The sequence below is a fragment of the Phyllobates terribilis genome, unplaced genomic scaffold, assembly GCF_046119375.1.
Source record: "Phyllobates terribilis strain yellow unplaced genomic scaffold, ASM4611937v1 Scaffold_11__3_contigs__length_659146591, whole genome shotgun sequence".
Taxonomy (NCBI): Eukaryota; Metazoa; Chordata; class Amphibia; order Anura; family Dendrobatidae; genus Phyllobates; species Phyllobates terribilis.
The window spans coordinates 606729763-606735762 of NW_027362771.1; the positions used below are offsets into that span (position 1 = coordinate 606729763).

General features: G+C 37.8%; 1 non-coding gene across 1 annotated transcript; it reads right to left on the reverse strand.

Moving 5' to 3' along the window:
• Positions 1–2086: 2086 nt before the first annotated feature.
• TRNAL-AAG (transfer RNA leucine (anticodon AAG)) lies at positions 2087–2168 on the reverse strand. Its single transcript has one exon. It is a non-coding gene; the product is annotated as a tRNA-Leu (tRNA).
• Positions 2169–6000: the final 3832 nt, after the last annotated feature.

Sequence of the window (6000 nt, forward strand, 5' to 3'; positions counted from 1 at the left end):
ACAGTAATTTAAAAGTTCAGTCTTCTCAACATCATTATTGACCACTTTACCCTTTTCATCCTTTAAAAATCCTATAGCATCTTTGGCTTTTCTTTAACTTTTGACTTACTTCCAAAGTCCTTTCTTATTGCTTTTGGTCTGTCTTGCAAGCCTCAATTCATTACTGGCTTTAGCTCTTCTAACGCTAGCCCAGCTTTCCCTGCAGACAGCATTATATTCTTCTTTAGATATGAACCCTTCTTTCCATTTGATATTAATTTCTTTGTTCCTTTTTAGCAAGCTTTTAAGTTCAGTATTCAGCCATCCTGGTCTCCATAAATGCTTTCCATTCTTCCTTCTTTTTGGGATTGTCACTGATTGTGCTTTGAGAATTTAATTTAGCAAAATCTCCCATCCTTCCTGGACATTTCTTTCCTTTAGAACATCCTACCTTTCCTTCCTTTTTACTGAGTACATTAAAAACTGCCTTTCTACAGTCCAATCTTAAAATCTCAGTTTTCGCAGGTTTTCCTCCTTTTGTAGTTCAAAATTATAGGATGGCATGACCGCTGCCTCCTAATTTCTCAATCCCCTTTTCTTCCTCAACCGTTTCCTAATTTTTGGTAAAAATTATATCCAAATAAATAATGGCAGCGGTGGGATTTGAAACCATGCCTACAGAGAAAATGGAGCCTAAATACAGCGCCTTAGACTGCTCGGCCACGCTACCTCACATGTATTCTCAATCTTATTTAAATCAGAAATTTGCTAATGATATAAGTTGCAGAAAACATTGTATATCTAATTATACAAAAATACAAATGTTATTATGCATGAGCAACGTAGTTATCAGGGATTTGCTTGTACATTGACTCTGGGGCACCATTTTACAAAACATATGACTTGTATCCAGATATTTAACTAATCTTTCCTCTGTTGGCTCATTCGCTAATTTTTAGATATCACTGAATTAGGTGGTATAGATTACTTGCTATGATCTCACATATACAGGACACTCAAACATGAAGGATTCCTAGACCCCTGCCTCTACGTAACAGATAATCTGAAGCAGCAGCATGGAAGACATTATACAGCAGTGCAGAGCATTGTAGCTATGAATCCGTCACTAGGGTGACTTACTGGAAAGCAGCAGAAGCAGCATGGCTCTGTTTATGTTTGCTAATCACTCTGCTCATCCTGTATTGATAACCATAAAAAGGCAGCAGGGAAATTAGCTAGAATTTAGACTTTTTTGACCAAGATTGATTTTGGCAAATTTTGAGAATGGTTGATCATTGATTGCACTGACATGGATGTATCATAGATGGTAAATTATGTAATTAATTCTGATGCCTAAAGCCAACATGACCACTCATATGCAGTATTCATACGTATGACTTGCTCACATGTTCTTTTTCTTCTGCAGCACAGTGAAGATCACTAGATGTTACATTTGCCTTCTTAGAGAACACAGAAGCAAAACAGTAATTTAAAAGTTCAGTCTTCTCAACATCATTATTGACCACTTTACCCTTTTCATCCTTTAAAAATCCTATAGCATCTTTGGCTTTTCTTTAACTTTTGACTTACTTCCAAAGTCCTTTCTTATTGCTTTTGGTCTGTCTTGCAAGCCTCAATTCATTACTGGCTTTAGCTCTTCTAACGCTAGCCCAGCTTTCCCTGCAGGCAGCATTATATTCTTCTTTAGATATGAACCCTTCTTTCCATTTGATATTAATTTCTTTGTTCCTTTTTAGCAAGCTTTTAAGTTCAGTATTCAGCCATCCTGGTCTCCATAAATGCTTTCCATTCTTTCTTCTTTTTGGGATTGTCACTGATTGTGCTTTGAGAATTTAATTTAGCAAAATCTCCCATCCTTCCTGGACATTTCTTTCCTTTAGAACATCCTACCTTTCCTTCCTTTTTACTGAGTACATTAAAAACTGCCGTTCTACAGTCCAATCTTAAAATCTCAGTTTTCGCAGGTTTTCATCCTTTTGTAGTTCAAAATTATAGGATTGAATGATTGCTGCCTCCTAAGTTCTCAATCCCCTTTACTTCCTCAACCGTTTCCTATTTTTGGTAAAAATTAGATCCAAATAAATAATGGCAGTGCTGGGATTTGAACCCACGCCTCCAGAGAGACTGGAGTCTTAATCCAGCGCCTTAGACCGCTCAGCCACACTACCTCACACAAATGTATAAACTTATTTAAATCAGAAATTTGCTAATGATATAAGTTGCAGAAAACATTGTATAACTAATTAGACAAAAATACAAATGTTATTATGCATGAGCAAAGTAGTTATCAGGGATTTGTTTGTACACTGACTATGGGGCACCATTTTTCAAAACATATGACTTGTATCCAGATATTTAACTAATCTTTCCTCTTTTGGCTCATCCGCTAATTTTAAATATCACTGAATTAGGTGGTATAGATTACTTGCTATGATCTCCCATATACAGGACACTCAAACATGAAGGATTCCTACACCCCTGCCTGTACGTAACAGATAATCAGAAGCAGCAGCAAGGAAGACATTATACAGCAGTGCAGAGCAATGTAGCCATGAGTTCATCACTAGGGTGACTTACTGGAAAGCAGCAGAAGCAGCATGGCTCTGTTTCTGTTTGCTAATCACTCTGCTCATCCTGTATTGATAACCCTAAAAAGGCAGCAGGGATATGAGCTAGCAGTTAGACTTCTTTTGACCAAGATTGATTTTGGCAAATTTTGAGAATGGTTGATCATTGATTAAACTGACATGGATGTAACATAGATGGTAAATTATGTAATTAATTCTGATGCCTAAAGCCAACATGACCACTCATATGCAGTATTCATACGTATGACTTGTTCACATGTTCCTTTTATTCTACAGCTCAGTGAAGATCACTTGATGTTACATTTGCTTACTTAGAGAGCACAGAAGCCAAATAGGAATTTAAAAGTTCAGTCTTCTCAACATCATTATTGACCACTTTACCCTTTTCATCCTTTAAAAATCCTATAGCATCTTTGGCTTTTCTTTAACTTTTGACTTACTTCCAAAATCCTTTCTTATTGCTTTTGGTCTCTCTTGCAAGCCTCACTTCATTACTGGCTTTAGCTCTTCTAACGCTAGCCCAGCTTTCCCTGCAGACAGCATTATATTCTTCTTTAGATATGAACCCTTCTTTTCATTTGATATTCAATTATTTGTTCCTTTTTATCAAGCTTTTATGTTCAGTATTCAGTCATCCTGGTCTCCATAAATGCTTTCCATTCTTCCTTCTTTTCGGGATTGTTACTGATTGTGCAGTGAGAATTTAATTTAGCAAAATATCCCATCCTTCCTGGACATTTCTTTCCTTTAGAACATCCTACCTTTCCTTCCTTTTTACTGAGTCCATTAAAAAACTGCCTTTCTACAGTCCAATCTTAAAATCTCAGTTTTCGCAGGTTTCCACCTTATGTAGTTCAAAAGTATAGGATAGAATTACCGCTGCCTCCTAAATTCTCAACCACCTTTACTTCCTCAACTGTTTCCTAATTTTTGGTAAAAATTATATCCAAATAAATAATGGTAGTGGTGGGATTTGAACACATGCCTCCAGAGAGACTGGAGCCTTAATCCATCGCCTTAGACCGCTCGGCCACGCTACATCATACGGATGTTAAAACTTATTTAAATCAGAAATTTGCTAATGATATAAGTTGCAGAAAACATTGCATATCTAATTAGACAAAAATACAAATGTTATTATGCATGAGCAACGTAATTATCAGGGATTTGTTTGTACATTGACTCTGGGGCACCATTTTACAAAACATATGACTTGTATCCAAATATTTAACTAATCTTTCCTCTGTTGGCTCATGCTCTAATTTTTAGATATCACTGAATTAGGTGGTATAGATTACTTGCTATGATCTCCCATATACAGGACACTCAAACATGAAGGATTCCTACACCCCTACCTGTACGTAACAGATAATCAGAAGCAGCAGCAAGGAAGACATTATACAGCAGTGGAGAGCAATGTAGCTATGAGTTCATCAATAGGGTGACTTACTGGAAAGCAGCAGAAGCAGCATGGCTCTGTTTATGTTTGCTAATCACTCTGCTCATCCTGTGTTGATAACCCTAAAAAGGCAGCATGGATATGAGCAAGCAGTTAGACTTCTTTTGACCAAAATTGATTTTGGCAAATTTTGAGAATGGTTGATCATTGATTGAACTGACATGGATGTAACATAGATAGTAAATTATGTAATTAATTCTGATGCCTAAAGCCAACATGACCACTCATATGAAGTATTCATACGTATTACTTGTTCACATGTTCCTTTTCTTTTACAGCACAGTGAAGATCATTTGATGTTACATTTGCTTTCGTAGAGAACACAGAAGCCAAATAGAAATTTAAATGTTCAGTCTTCTCAACATCATTATTGACCACTTTACCCTTTTCATCTTTTAAAAATCCTATAGCATCTTTGGCTTTTCTTTAACTTTTGACCTACTTCCAAAATCCTTTCTTATTGCTTTTGGTCTCTCTTGCAAGCCTCACTTCATTACTGGCTTTAGCTCTTCTAACGCTAGCCCAGCTTTCCCTGCAGACAGCATGAAATTCTTCTTTAGATATGGACAATTATTTTCATTTGATATTCATTTCTTTGTTCCTTTTTAGCAAGCTTTTAAGTTCAGTATTCAGCCATCCTAGTCTCCATAAATGCTTTCCATTCTTCCTTCTTTTCGGGATTGTTACTGATTGCGCAGTGATAATTTATTTTAGCAAAATCTCCCATCCTTCCTGGACATTTCTTTCCTTTAGAACATCCTACCTTTCCTTCCTTTTTACTGAGTCCATTAAAAACTGCCTTTCTACAGTCCAATCTTAAAATCTCAGTTTTCGCAGGATTTCCACCTTTTGTATAGGATAGAATTACCGCTGACTCCTAAATTCTCAAACTCCTTTACTTCCTCAACTGTTTCCTAATTTTTGGTAAAAATTAGATCCAAATAAATAATGGCAGCAGTGGGATTTCAACACACGCCTCCAGAGAGACTTGAGCCTTAATCCAGCGCCTTAGACCGCTCGGACACGCTACCTCATACGGATGTTCAAACTTATTTAAATCAGAAATTTGATAATGATATAAGTTGCAGAAAACATTGTATAACTAATTAGACAAAAGTACAAATGTTATTATGCATGAGCAACATAGTTATCAGGTATTTGTTTGTACATTGACTCTGGGGCATCATTTTCCAAAACATATGACTTGTATCCAGATATTTAACTAATCTTTCCTCTGTTGGCTCATCCGCAAATTTTTAGATATCACTGTATTAGGTGGTACAGATTACTTGCTATGATCTCCCATATACAGGACACTCAAACATGAAGGATTCCTACTAGTGTTGAGCCACCCCCGTAGTGTTCGAGTTCGGTTCGGTTCGTCGAACACCCGTGTGTTCGCAGAACTGTTCGTCGAACTGTTCGTCGAACACCTTCGAACACCGTTAAAACCAATGGCAGGCAAACAAAAACACATAGAAACACATAGAAAACACCTTCAAAGGTGTCCAAAAGCTGACAAACTGCTCAGAAGACATAACTAACACATGGAAAAGTGACAAGTACATATAGTCATGCGAAAATAAAAGAGGTGGAGGAGTAAAAGGAGGGGGAGACACAGATATAGGCATGTCATGCCCTTCTAAAATCCAAAAAGTGAGAAGCCGACACGGCCAGTCCGCTCCTGCCCGTGCCACCTCCGTGTCGCCGGGTTTGTGCCAGAGCCGCGGTGAACCCTGACGGCCAGACCCCCTCTCCCAATACTGGTGCCTGTCCGCTGGTGGGTCGAGCGAGCCCCCCTGTGGTGGAGGCAGCTCTAAGCTTTTTAATTTAAATTGTCTCTCTAATTTGAATGAATACACTTTAAATCCATTTACAAGGATCTATTGGAGGGCAAGTCTCATGCCAGCAGCCGCGGTAATTCCAGCTCCAGTAGCGTCCACTAAAGCCGCT